This window comes from Pelodiscus sinensis, chromosome 4 (assembly GCF_049634645.1).
Source record: "Pelodiscus sinensis isolate JC-2024 chromosome 4, ASM4963464v1, whole genome shotgun sequence".
NCBI lineage: Eukaryota > Metazoa > Chordata > Testudines > Trionychidae > Pelodiscus > Pelodiscus sinensis.
Genome location: NC_134714.1, coordinates 60,713,120 through 60,727,467, shown reverse-complemented (window position 1 = coordinate 60,727,467; position 14,348 = coordinate 60,713,120). Strand labels below are relative to the sequence as shown.

General features: G+C 44.4%; 1 protein-coding gene across 7 annotated transcripts in view; it reads left to right on the top strand.

The window, feature by feature from the left end:
- The window catches only part of FSIP1 (fibrous sheath interacting protein 1), a 201,440-nt gene that overhangs the window by 129,869 nt on the left and 57,223 nt on the right, over window positions 1-14,348 (top strand). The window lies entirely within an intron of this gene.

The following is a 14,348-nucleotide window of genomic DNA, read 5'->3' as shown; positions in this document are numbered from 1 at the left end:
CAGTAGAATAAGCTTTCATTTGACATCTCACATGGCCCCCTTTGTACAGATTTTGGGGGCAGCCACCCCCCCCCCCTTGGGTGCAGCAGTGACCTGTCTGATCCCCTTAAAATCCAGTAACATGACAAAGGGTGTGCACTAAAAGATCTTCTGGCCACTGGAACTTAACAGAAATGTTTATCTCAGTAGATTGGAATGGACAAAGTTAAAAAATCAGTAACTTTAAGATAAATTAAATAGTTGTGAAACTCCTTTATTCAAGCAGTGCTGCACAGTCATATTTGCCAGCATGTAGTTTACTGCTCAGAATACAATACATTCAGAAAAAGACAGATTAAAAAATGGTCACTTAAAGTGCCTTTTATTAAGAAATAATGGGCTGCTTATAAATTAGATGTCACTAAAGGGGCTTAAAGACAGTGGCTTGGTTCATAGTCAGGGTATGTCTAGACTGCAAACTTCTTTTGAAAGAAGCTTTTTTGGAGGAGATCTTCCAAAAAATCTTTTTCCAAAAGAGAGCGTCCACACTTCAAAAGTGCATTGAAAAAGTGATCTGCTTTTTCGAAAGATAGCGTCCACACTCAGGGTACGTCTAGACTACCGGGTTTTGTCGACAGAAGTTTTGTCGACAGTATCTGTCGACAAAACTTCTGTCGACAAAGAGCATCCAGACACATTGAGTTCTGTCGACAAAGCAAGCTGCTTTGTCGACAGAACTCTGTAGTCTAGACGCAACCCTACAGGCAATAACACCTTCTGTCTACAGAACTCTGTCGACAGAAGGTGTTATGCCTCGTAAAATGAGGTATACCAGCATCGACAAAATTGCTGAGTTCTGTCAACGTTATGTCAACAGAACTCAGCGGTAGTGTAGACGCTGGTATAGTTTTGTCGACAAAAGTCCACTTTTGTCGACAAAACTCAGTAGTCTAGACACACCCTCATTGTACACTCTCTTGCATGTAAGCTGTGATAACTATGGACAGATTGGCTAAAAGGGTACCTGTGCTTTTTCCTGGAGGCCTTTTCTTTCAAAAAAACTCCCTCTTCTGCATCCACACACACCTCTTTCGGAAAAGGCATTCTTACCTCATAGAATGAGGTTTAGCAATGTCGAACCCCCCCCTGCATTCTTTCAATTTTCTTTCAAAAGAATGCAATAGCAGTGTGGATGTAAATGAAGTTTTTCCAAAGAAATCCTGCAGTCTAGACGCACTCTACATGTTGAGGAAATGGGAGTAACTGAGGAATAATAGAGTCTTGGCTACATAAAAATTAACCAAAATGGAGAATCACTGACATGATGTAAATTTGAAGCACTTGGCTGACTGAATGTGTAGCTCTGAGTGCTTTAAAACATGTTTCTCAATGTAAGGATCATGGCTTAAATATGGGTTTCCAAAATGTATCAGAGGGACATGTGATGTCTCCATAGGGCTGGCTGGTGTTGTAGCCTCCAGGGTCATGGCATCTTTCAGATTTGGCCCAGCCACTTCTGCATCCTGATAACAGAGAGCCAGTCAAGCCAAATGTAAGTGACTCACAAGGCAACCCAGTGCTCCAGATCACAGAGCTACCCACACAAATTTGGTTCAGTTGGCCCCCTAGGAGTAGAGTGGGGCTAAACCTCAATAGTGCTGTGATTCCAGAGGCAGCCCCTGGACTAGGGAGCGAAATCCAGCCAGCCCTATGGGACCAGAGTCCCAGAAGACTCTGGTGAGGTGAATGCAGACTGATCCCCAGGAGCACCCATCCCTGGGGGCAGCACCTTACCTGTAGCCCATTTATTGGGTTGTGACAGGTCATTTCTCCCTCCAGAGCTTCTCACACCATTGGGGTAGGACTTCACCCAGCTCCCTACAGGATTACAATGGGTCCTGAGCCAAGAGATTGGGAATCATTGCTTTAAAACATACCAGTTGAGTCAGCAACCCTTTAAATATGACCTGGACTTGCCCTTTGGAGTGCTAATCTCACAGTGCATTCAGAGGACATACTCAGACGTACTTAGAAATTCAAGTTGTTCTATGATAAATGATAAGTAGTGTATCAAGTGTATATAAATTAATTTTCTAAAAATTATTTGTCTTAATATTTTTCCTACTTTAGGGCTTGATAAAAAAGTAAACATTGAGGGTGCGTCTACATTGCACCTGTAGCTTGAAATAAGCTATGCAATTTGAGCTACGCAAATTGTGTAGCTTATTTCGAGGTAATTTCAAAATAATAGGCTTGCTCAAAAGACATGGAATAGCTATTTCAGGATACCGGAAATAACCCAAAACAGCACCTCAGAGTATATGTACCCTGATAGTCCTAGCTACAGCCATTGTTGGTGAATGCTGCTTCACAGGCTCATTTGCTAATTCAGTTTTGTAGAAGTTTCCCTCTTTTCTGGAGGGCTTATTTATGAGTATACTTGATTCCTTCATTTCAGCACATGGACAGCAATGGGCAATACTTCATTTGCAGCGATTGAATTTCTTCCAGAAATTCCTCTTCCTCTTATTCAGTTCACAATGCAAAATTCTATGCCTTAATTTTGAGAAAATATGTTTGCTAGTATCACTCCACAGTGATACTCCTATATTATGCAAAGGAAAATGTTCCAAATATGTTTGAAATACTTGCCTCATTTATCTCTCAGTATATAACTGCTGAGAAATGCTGTGGGGCTCTGCTGATGTTCTCGATAAAGGTGAGAAATTATGCAGGTATGCAGAACTGCTGGACATGCTATGATTGCAGTCAATCCCTAAATGGGCTGCTCCTGAACCAAATTCACTGATTGCTATAACTTTAAAGAAAAGTAGCTGTCAGCCTGGAGCATTCCTGTGTTGACAAAATGTAATGGCATCTAGCAGATGGTCGACCGTGTGATTAGGAATAACTTTCTTCATCACAGTACTGTATGTATTTATTTGTCAGTATTTTATTGGTACAAGATTTATTTTTTGAAATCCCAGTTACAGTTAGAACAAGATTTCTCCTTTAATCTTTACCATTTTTCTGTACTACTTAGTAATAGTAAAAACTGACATTTATATAGTAGTTTTTGTCTCTAAGGTTCACAGAGCACTTAAAAACCTCACCCTCCAAAGAAATCAGCAGGGTCGAAACACATCTGTTTTAATAGTGCATAGCAACAGATTTAGAACAGGAAATGAAGATAAATATCTTTTCCAATGGAAACTGCAGAAAGAATTTAAGTAGGCAGAAAGTTACCCAGACTGAAATTTGGCCAGGGCACCAAGGTAAATCCCACTATACTTACATAAAGAGTCATGGGATCTTTCTTCCTCAAGTGTGCTGTGTGTACTTGTGCCAAAAATTTTTCCCTTGGTGGCATCCGTTGGGCTGTCGCCAGCACACTTTGGTGCCACGCACTTATGTACCAGTACAAGGGGCCCCACTGGCCCCATATGCTCTCATTTCCTTCTTACTATCCGTAATTGTTGCTAGAACAATTCCTCTTGCCTTGACAAGTTTTTCTGTACCCGAAGTCATAGTATAATAGGGTATGCCTACACTACCACCCTAGTTCGAACTAGGGTGGTTAATGTAGGCAACCGAAGTTGCAAATGAAGCCCGGGATTTAAATATCCCGGGCTTCATTTGCATCTTGCCGGGCACCGCCATTTTTAAAGCCCCGGTAGTTCGGACTCCGTGCCCACGGCTACACGCAGCACGGAGTAGGTAGTTTGGTTTAGGCTCTCTAATCTGAACTATCGTTATTCCTCGTGGAACGAGGTGTACCGGTAGTTCGGATTAGAGAGCCTAATCCGAACTACCTACTCTGTGCTGCGTGTAGAGGCGGGCACGGAGTCCGAACTACCAGGGCTTTAAAAATGGCGGCGCCCGGAAAGATGCAAATGAAGCCCTGATATTTAAATCCCAGGCTTCATTTGCAACTTTGGTTGCCTACATTGACCACCCTAGTTCGAACTAGGGTGGTAGTGTAGACATACCCATATAGTTGTAGTGTAAATAATGTAGATAATCAGAACTCTTTTCCCCTGGGCATCAGTTTCCTGGTTTCAAACTTTGTGCCTTCTGTGGCAAGTTATACCAGTGAATACCCAACCTTCCAGTTGTCTGAAGTGTTTGAGAGAGGCTCACATAAGAGAGCACAGCCAGATTTGCCAGGACTTTCAGCTTTAAAGAAAGACCGAGAGGTTTGACTGAGGGCTGACCTAATGGAAGCTGCTCTTATATGTCCTTTAGAGCAAAGTTGCTCAGATTTGGCCCCAAGCACTTTGGTCTTGGTGTGAAGTTCTCCCTGCAGCACAGTATATCCTGGCAGTGTTCTCCATCTCCAGTGCTGTTGTAAAAACATAAAAAGCAGTGCTCTGAGAGAGGGCACTTGGAAGCAAGAGGAAGGCAGTGGAGTGCAACCCACATCAGGCTACTCCTCCATCCTGATCCCCTGGTACCACCATTGACTCCAGAATGTTGAGGCTGGTAAGGGACTTCCCACTGATGCTAGAAAGTCACTGTGACCCCAGTAGAATTGCAGTGCTGTCAACTGAGAGGCCTTTGTAGTGGCCACGGACTTATTATCATTTCTAGTACTGCCAGCTCCAATGGAGCAATCATGGGCTCCAATGAGCAGATGCAGAAGAGAATGTAGTGCTCTGAACTTCCTGGCACTGGGACCTTTGATACCTTCCAGAAAAAAGCTGACCTTGCTTTGGCCCCCATACTGAAACCCTTATCCCCAGCCCACTCCAAAGTAATGTTTAAATGAAGTATGTACATTTTCATTTTATGTTCTAGAAAAACAAAAATTAATCTAATTAAGGACCTGAGCAATGCCAGGTAAATCTTCTAGTGATTTATATTTTAAGTTCAGCTTGTTTCATATATATTAAAATAGGTTGTATCTATGTACAGTGTTGTCTATTAAAACAAATACAGAAATCAGTGCACAAAGTATTAATCAGAATTATAGCAAACAAACAAACAAACCCCAGTGAAGAACACATAACCTTCTCCCTCTGAGTTATCAAGAAATCTGAAGTTGTTTCTCAGCAAGCTGTTTCCTTAAAGTGAGACATACTCATCTGAAATAGGGATGTTATATATCAGTTAATTGAATAGTTGATTAACCTCAGGAATTCTTATTGGTTACTCAATTATTGTCTAGTCCCTCGGGGTGGAGCTGGCAGCCAGTGCACTCTGGCTTACTCTTGAGGAGCCCCCTGACACTCCGTGCTGCTGCCCCTGTATTAGAAGCAGCAGCACGGGGTGTAAGGCAGGAGCTGGTCCACAAGTGGAGCCAGTATAAAAATCAGTTCCCCTTGCGGAATGGCTGCCTGTTGCCCCATGTGTCACCCTCTATCAGAGTCAGCAGCGTGGGGTGGCAGCAGCTCCTATCCGGAGTTGGTCTGAGCTCTTGGACCCAGCGCAAGCCGGAACTGAGCCGGGCTGCCTGCCCACCCGGCTCCTAATACACTTTAAATGCAGAGCTGCAGCAGAACTAGGTCCCAGTCCCAGCACAATCCAGGACTAAGCTGGGCTACTGGCCAGCCTGCTAAAAAATTTAATGACGGTGGTGGGGGGTGGGGAATGCATGTAGTCTATAGCATTAACTTATACGCTTTTTGCTTATCGGTTAATTGACTACATTATTGCACCCCTAATATGAAATATAGCACACAATTCAGTTAGGCAGAACCACAGCTTATAATATATATATAATTTAGAACTAGGAAAGTTTTTTTCACCGATGTATATGCTACTCTTTGAAGGGAGCCCTGAGGTTGACAGGGTTGTGAGCCACTCTAAACAGCGTTACTGACCATTTAAAAATTAATGTTCAATGAACTTTAAGTTTTACAACACATAAAAATATCAGATCTTTTAATAATTAAATGTAAAATGTCTTTCTAACAATGTCGCTGAATCTTATGTCCAGTCTTTGTTAGTGCTAGATCACGTCAAATTTTACAACATCAGCTCAATATTTAGATAGCATAATGCTCTGAATCAGAATGTCTTGTTTGTTACACAAAGATTGAATTGTGTTTGTTAAAAACAGAATAGTTTGCAAATCATATGAAATACCTTAGAATCATAGAATACTAGGACTGGAAGGGATCTCGAGAGGTCACCAATTCCAGTCCCCTGCCTTCATGGCAGGACCCAGTACTGTCTAAACCATCCCTGATAGACATTGATCTAACCTACTCTTAAATATCTCCAGAGATGGAGATTCCACAACCTTCCTGGGCAATTTATTCCAGTGTTTAACCACCCTGACAGTTAGGAACTTTTTCCTAACGTCCAACCTAAACCTCCCTTGCTGCAGTTTAAGCCCATTGCTTCTTGTTCTATCCTCTGAGGACAAGATGAACAAGTTTTCTCCATTCTCTTTATGACACCATTTTAGATACCTGAAAACTGCTATCATGTCCCCCCTCAATCTTCTCTTTTCCGAACTAAACAAACCCAGTTCTTTCAGCCTTCCTTCATAGGTCATGTTCTCTAGACCTTTAATCATTCTTGTTGCTCTTCTCTGGATCCTCTCCAATTTCTCCACATCTTTCTTGAAATGCAGTGCCCAGAACTGGACACAATACTCCAACTGAGGCCTAACCAGCACAGAGTAGAGCCGAAGAATGACTTCTCGTGTTTTGCTCACAACACACCTGTTGATGCATCCCAGAATCATGTTTGCTTTTTTTGCAACAGCATCACACTGTTGACTCATATTTAGCTTGTGGTCCACTATAACCCCTAGATCCCTTTCTGCCGTACTCCTTCCTAGACAGTCGCTTCCCATTCTGTATGTGTGAAACTGATTGTTCCTTCCTAAGTGGAGCACTTTGCATTTATCTTTATTAAACTTCATTCTGTTTATCTCAGACAGTTTCTCCAATTTGTCCAGATCATTTTGAATTATGACCCTATCCTCCAAAGCAGTTGCAACCCCTCCCAGCTTGGTATCATCTGCAAACCTAATAAGCTTACTTTCAATGCCAATATCTAAATCGTTGATGAAGATATTGAACAGAGCCAGTCCCAAAACAGACTCCTGCAGAACCCCACTTGTTATACCTTTCCAGCAGGATTGAGAACCATTAATAACTATTCTCTGAGTACGGTTATCCAGCCAGTTATGCACCCACCTTATAGTAGCTCCATCTAAGTTGTATTTGCCTAGTTTATAGATAAGAATATCATGCGAGACCGTATCAATGTCTTACTAAAGTCTAGGTATACCACATCCACCGCTTCTCCGTTATCCACAAGACTTGTTATCCTATCAAAGAAAGCTATCAGATTGGTTTGACATGATTTGTTCTTTGCAAATCCATGCTGGCTGCTCCCTATCACCTTACCACCTTCCAAGTGTTTGCAGATGATTTCCTTAATGACTTGGCTGGACTCGATGACCTCTTGAGGTCCCTTCCAGTCCTATTATTCTATGATTCTATGATTCTATGAGATGGGGACTATAATTGCCCTTTTCCAGTCTTCTGGAATCTCTCCTGTCTCCCATGATTTTCCGAAGATGATAGCTAGAGGCTCAGCTACCTTGTCTATCAGCTAATTGAGTATTCTAAGATACATTTCATCAGGTCCTGGTGACTTGCAAGCATCTAACTTTTCTAAGTGATTTTTAACTTGTTCTTTTTTTATTTTATCTTCTAAACCTACTCCCTTCCCACTAGCATTCACTATGTTAAGCATTCCTTCATCAGACTTCTCAGTGAAGACCGAAACAAAGAAGTCATTAAGCATCTTTGCTATTTCCAAGTTTCCTGTTACTGTTTCTCCCTCCTCACTGAGCAGTGGGCCTATCCTGTCCTTGGTCTTCCTCTTGCTTCTAATGTATTTATAAAAAGTCTTCTTGTTTCCCTTTATTCCCGTAGCTAGTTTGAACTCATTTTGTGCCTTTGCCTTTCTAATCTTGCCCCTGCATTCCTGTGTTGTTTGCCTATATTCATCCTTTGTAATTTGTCCTAGTTTCCATTTTTTATAGGATTCCTTTTTTATTTTTAGATCATGCAAGATCTCGTGGTTAAGCCAAGGTGGTCTTTTGCCATATTTTCTATCTTTCCATCGCAGCGGAATAGCTTTTGGGCCCTTAACAATGTCCCTTTGAAAAAACTACCAAATCTCCTCAGTTGTTTTCCCCCTCAGTCTTGATTCCCATAGGACCTTACCTATCAGCTCTCTGAGCTTACCAAAATCCGCCTTCCTGAAATCCATTGTCTCATTCATGTCAGTGATAGTGAGCTTGACTCTAGTTTCAGTTACACCAATATAAAATGGGCAGTAACTCTAAATACTTCACTAGACCTAATTCAATTTTACCACAGTTTAGCCAAGATCAGAATCTGGTCAGTAGATGCTAATATAGTGAAACCATTTGTTGACTGCACAAATCAAAACACATTTCTGAATTGTTATTCAGAAGGATTTGTTTTCATGTCAGATATAAAGTGTTCACATGTTAGATTATCTGTTTAGTCAATTTGTCAAGATGTTCACGTTAATGTTTTTGAACCAAAAGATTGCACTTCCGTACCTTTCATGTTTCTTTGGCTCTTTCTTTTATTGTCCTCTCATTTTGTTGGATATTTGGAAAGACATGCTGTGCTGGTTGCTTGTAACCTACTGATTAAAAACAGACAAGTCAAGCACACTTAAGATTTATCAAGACAACTGGAAATACTTTATGAGCATGACTCTTAAGAGGTATTTTGTTTAACTTGCACATGGAGAACGTATTTCATCACATCTTTTAGTTTTACAGATTACCTCATGTGAGCTCCATCCTGATAACAATAATCTGAGATTTTTGGCAAAATCAGGATAAGGAACAGGTCAGAAAATTAGAAGTATGAAATCTAGTCTATACATAAATATCTTTTTGACCTAAAGAGCTTTGGTCAAAGAATATAATTTATGCTCAATTTTCATATCAGATGTAAAAAAACAAATGAGATTGTCTATATCTGTAGGAATTTTTTCAACTGTACGTGGGTAACTAGGGGTGAAATCTTGACCCTATTGACATCACTGGAGTCAGTGGCTACTCTAGGTTTCTGATATGGCCAGTCTCATTCACTTAATCACACTACCTTTCAGAATGAATTTGCAAATTATACATGTTTGGATGTGCTACCTGAAACCACAGTTCTTTGAATTTTTGCACATACCCATTCCACTTCAAGTACACACACTAGTGCACTGAAGCCTTAAAACTTTTTCCCTTGTAGGTGGCACATGCACTAGCAACATGCTTGTGCTGCTAACTGAGAATATAAAGGACCAGAGCCAGCCAACTTCACACTGCCCCATGGGCAGTAGGCAGGGCTTCACATATTTTAGAAAATGTTTTTCTACAGCTCTTTTCATGTGAAGAGGTAGTTTTGAATATTTGCAGTTGTAGTACTCATTGATGGTACTCATTTTAGGTTTAAGCTGAACATTTTGTACCTTTATTTGGCAGGGGGCAGTGTTCATTTCCTGTCAGGGCATGCTGAAGTTTCTGGGTTTCAAGGCTATTTGTCTTGTTCTCCATCAAGATAAGGAGAACAAGAAGGGTCAAATGTACATAAAGAAAAGACTAAGACTTTTTTAGAATAAGACTAAGACTGGTCAGAATAAGACTATGAATAAACTTCATCAGTGATCATTAACCCCACGGTCTCAGAGTGACTTTATAGACTTAGCAGAGGAAGAAGCAAAAGGGGCTCTGCCACTTTCTGCTATACACACACTTTTGTGCCTACCAGACTCCTTTGGCAGACCCCCTGTACTTCGGTACCTGCTACCGAAAGAACAGAGAAGAGTATCAAGTGCCTTGACAAGAACATAGATATTTTTATTCACGTCCAGCCCCAGGGTCTTTGTTGGTGGCAATTGTGGATGAGAAGGCAAGAAGGGGCCAGGCAAAATCCACTCCCAAAAGTAAAGATGCCAAAAAATTGGATCTCTTTTGGAGAAGAGTTGTGAATCTTCAGGTTACCATTTAGAATTGCAAATAATTAGGCTTTGTTAGCTATTCAGTGGAGTATGATGCCTGAGTTTCAAGATGATGCAAAAGAAGAGATTTTGGTGTCACAGTTTAGGGTAATTACACCTGTTTTCACACTTTGTAGTTCAAGAACACCTGCTTAAAGTTTTCCAGTTCCTGGCCATCGCCTCTCTTGGGCAAGGATCTGGGTCTTTCTCTCTCTTGACTGGGGATTTGAAGGTTACACAGCTCCCTGAATTTTACATTGATGTACCCAACCAGTGAGGGTGGGGGGAAGAGCAAAGGGCTAATTGCCCCGGGTCTTTTTGAATTGCTGTTTGAGTGCCATACTGTGTGCTCCATGTGGCTCTGACAGCTGGGGGGACCCTAGCACCTGACAACAGGTGAAGCTGAGGGCTGGTCACCCTTATCCTGCCCCTTCCACCAGAGGGCCCCACCCCTTTTGGAGGCATAGAAGCCCCCCCCCTCCCCACACACACATCTTGTCCAGGGGCTCATGGAAGTTGTCAGCCACCTGATTGGCTACAGTTATTATAAGTTACCACGCAGCTCCATTTAAGCAAGCACATTTATTCTTCTTCGAGTGATTGCTCATGTGCATTCCAGTTAGGTGTGTATGTGCAGCATGCACGTGCTGTCAGAAGTTTTTCCCTCAGCAGTATCCTTAGGGCCAGCAGGGAAGCCCCCTGGAGTGGCGCCAGTATACTGGCCCATATATACCCCTGCTTATCCCCTCATCCACTGAGTTCCTTCTTACCGCTGTGAGAGTCTTTGGAACAACCTTCAGCTCTTTACAGCAATCGTTGTCTTCAGCATTGTTCTTCTCATTCTTTCAGTTAGTCTCCAGCTAAGTAGCTGCAAATTAAGTTAAAGACTCTTTTGTTATTTTCTGTTTAGCATGCCCGGTCCACAAGCCTTTAAGCCCTGCAAAAAGTGTCACAGGCCTGTGCCCTGTGGTGATCCCCATTCATCGTGTCTAAAGTGTCTGGGGGAGGCTCACCTCACAGAAGTCTGCAAGATCTGTAAGGCCTTCAAATCCCGTACTAAGCGTGAGAGGGAATCGCTCCTCAAAATCCTGCTAATGGAGGCAGCTCTCAGACTGGCACCAGCATCAGACCCAGCACCAGCCTCTCAAAGCGCACCGGCGTCGGTGTGGGACAGTTCTGCGCACCGTGCCTCTCCGGCACCACAGAGGCCCCGGCACTAGTCCCAGTCTCTGGCACCTCAGAAAAAGAGGAGACCTAACAGGGGCCGGTCCCTGTCCAGACATGCTCCCTCCATGCGCCCTCCAGCGGGGTACACAGCACCAACGAGTCTAGAGCCCAGGCGTTCCAGGTCAGGCAGACCTTCTTCCAAGCACAGGGAGATCAGTCCCATGGAGGCCTTAGAGGCAGCGAGGGTCCTCATTGACTCCTCTCTCTCTCCTCCTCCCACCCTGACATCTCCAGGCAGCACGGGGAGAATCGGCACTGGCCCCCTTCCAGGGCATCTGAAGGTCAGGTGCAGAAGGTTGGAGGCCACCTCCCACCCCTACCAACCCCGGCGGCAACGCACCCGGCACCTGCCACTGAGATGCCCATACTCTCGCTGCCACCCCAGGACACGGCACCGGACTTGGCGCGGCACCACTACCGGTCCAGGGGGCCCCAGCACCTATCTCTTTGTGGGATGCCTCTTCGTGGCATAGCATCGCCATGCCACTGCCTCTTCCTCGCACCACGGCAAGCTAGAATCCATGGCCAGAGATGCGATAGTTTCATCGGCACCCCCGCTGGCTCCACCTTGATCCGCCTCGGAGTATTTGTCCGACTCCAAGGCGGAATCCACCTGGTCCTTAAGGGGTTCCCGGTCCAGTTCGCGGTGCTGCTCCTGCTCTTGGCACCATTTCCAGCACCGCAGCCATCCTCACCTATGCCAACAACAGTGGGCACAGCCAGTTCCAGTGCCAATGTTTCAGCAAACGTGGCCCCCACAACCTCCGGGCCAGTGGCCATTCTGGACACCCTGGGCGTACCACCAAAGCCAAGGCGTAGATCCACCCAGACCGGGTTCCGTCTTCTCAAGCCCATGAGCTCCCCCTTCAGCAACACCTCTGGCCAGGTCCCCTACTTCGGTCCAGTTGCTACCTCCAATTGGCTCCAGTGAGCCAACCTCCCCCATCCTCGTCCCTGCGTTCCTCACAAGATCCACCGCACATGGATGTCCCTGTAAGAGAAGTCCAGAAGGGGTCATCGTCCTCTTCTCTGATGAGACCTTAGGCAATTCCGCACCACCCATGCCCTCCATGGACACTAAGGCCCACCAGGACCTTCTCTGCCACCTGAGCAGACCGATCAGAGGCTCTATGGCCTCAAGGATACCTGGGCTATCCTAAAATCCTTGGGCATGCACACTTCTGCTACCCAGAGGTACACTTTTGCAAATAAAAATGTTCTTAAAGCACCCCTTCAGACCCCACGTCCTGACTTCTCCTGTCATTGGAGCAGGAGTGGTAATGGCAGAAACAACAGGCGCTGATCATGCCTGACTCCAGGCAACATCAACGGGCCCCCCAACAAACCCTCGGGCTCTGATCAGGGGGTTTGACGAGGTCTGTAAACTCCTTATTTAGGGAATCCTCCTCACTCAAGGTTTCAGGCATTCAAGGATTAGACCCTTTCCCATAAGAATTGATTGCTGACTCCAAAGAGTTTTTATTTATCAGAGGTGTCCAACCTTGGAGGTTAAACTGCTTGTCTTTTGATGTCATTGTGGAAACAAAAGTTACAGAGTTGCTTACCCAACTCCTTAACCAAAAGAGGGGTTAGCAGAGGCTAGGCCTGAACTGAAGTCTGCCTCAAGTTTTTCCGGTGATGATCTGGCTTGGGTCTGCAGCAGCAGCAAGGCCCAGTTACAATAGATCCCACAAACAATAACAAAAATAAACCAACAACACTGGGTAGGGTAGCAGCGATAATAAAACACGAACGGGTTTCAAGCGAGTGACACTCTGTCAGGCCCGCAACCCACAGGATAGGCCAAGGCCTCACCTTTAGCTGCTCCAGCCTGTGCTAGGGAGAAGGAAACTCTGCTTCCCGGACCAGTAGGCCCTACCGGACCCGATGAGGGAAACACCGCTCGGTTACCGGTTATGTATGCTGGGGCTTGGCATCCCCAAGCTCCCTTGGACGGACACACAAACCGGATTTAACATAGTGGGGTGGAGTAAAAATATTGGGGAAAGGGAAAATCCAATCCCTCCCCAAGTTACTGGACTGCTAATGGTGTTATTCTGTTGTTTCATGCACTGTCAGGCACAGCCTATATAAGTCTAGGTGGTGCCTCTGGACCTGACTAGGAAAAATCCTGTCATGTCCTGCTGCGGTTGCATAAGCATAAGCTTATTGGGTAGTCAAGTCGACTACTTGACTACTCACTTCCCCCTTCCTTGCTGCCTCTTTATCAGAGGCAGCAAGGGGGAACCTAAGCTGGTGCTGTGGGGTAGCCGGCTAAAAAGCCAGTTCCTCCCAGAATCATCTCCGTGGTGCCGTGGCAGCAGCCCCTGTCCGCAGCCAGCCTGCGGGACCTGATGCGAGCCAGGACTGAGCAAGCCAGCTCGCACCAGTCCAGGACTGCTGCAGCTCTACATTTTAAATCCAGCTCTTACTACATTTAAAATGCAGAGCCATGGTGGTCCTGGCTCTGTCCCGGTTTGCGCCTGTCAGGGACCTACTTATGCTGCATCTCTGCAGTTTAAATGTAGTAGGACCTAGGCTGTCTGCATGTCCTGCTCCTGCCACATTTAAACTGAAGAGCTGCAGTAGAAGTAGCTCCTGGATCAGCACGTAGCCTAATTTCTATTATCCTTCCCCTATCTCACAATAACTGGGTTGCTACCCCCAACTTTCTATAGCCCCTTGTGTCTTCACAAAGTGCATGGTCATGGTAACAGCATCTCTTAAACAGGTGAGGATCCAGACAGGTATATACATATCTGGACAATTGGCTGACTCAAAGTCAGTACAGAACAGCAAGTGGAGGAGGTCATCAAAAAATGGAAGAAGTCATTCAGTCCCTCTTCCATTTGTTGGACCTGTTGACCAACACTGACAAATCTGTTCTCCTCATAGAGGATTGGATTTAAAGGAGTGCTTCTAGACTCAAAATCAGTGAGAGTAAATTTGAAAGCCAGGTTTCACTTATACAAAGAATTCAAGGTGTATTCTCATTCCTATGAGGAATTGCCTGAAACTTCTATGTGACATGGTAGCTTTGCATATATGTGATTCAGCATGCCAGACTTTTACCTCAGAATCATGCTAAGGTGTTTGAAATCTGTCTATTGTCCCCCTCCTAATTTGTTGAGCAGTTGTTGACT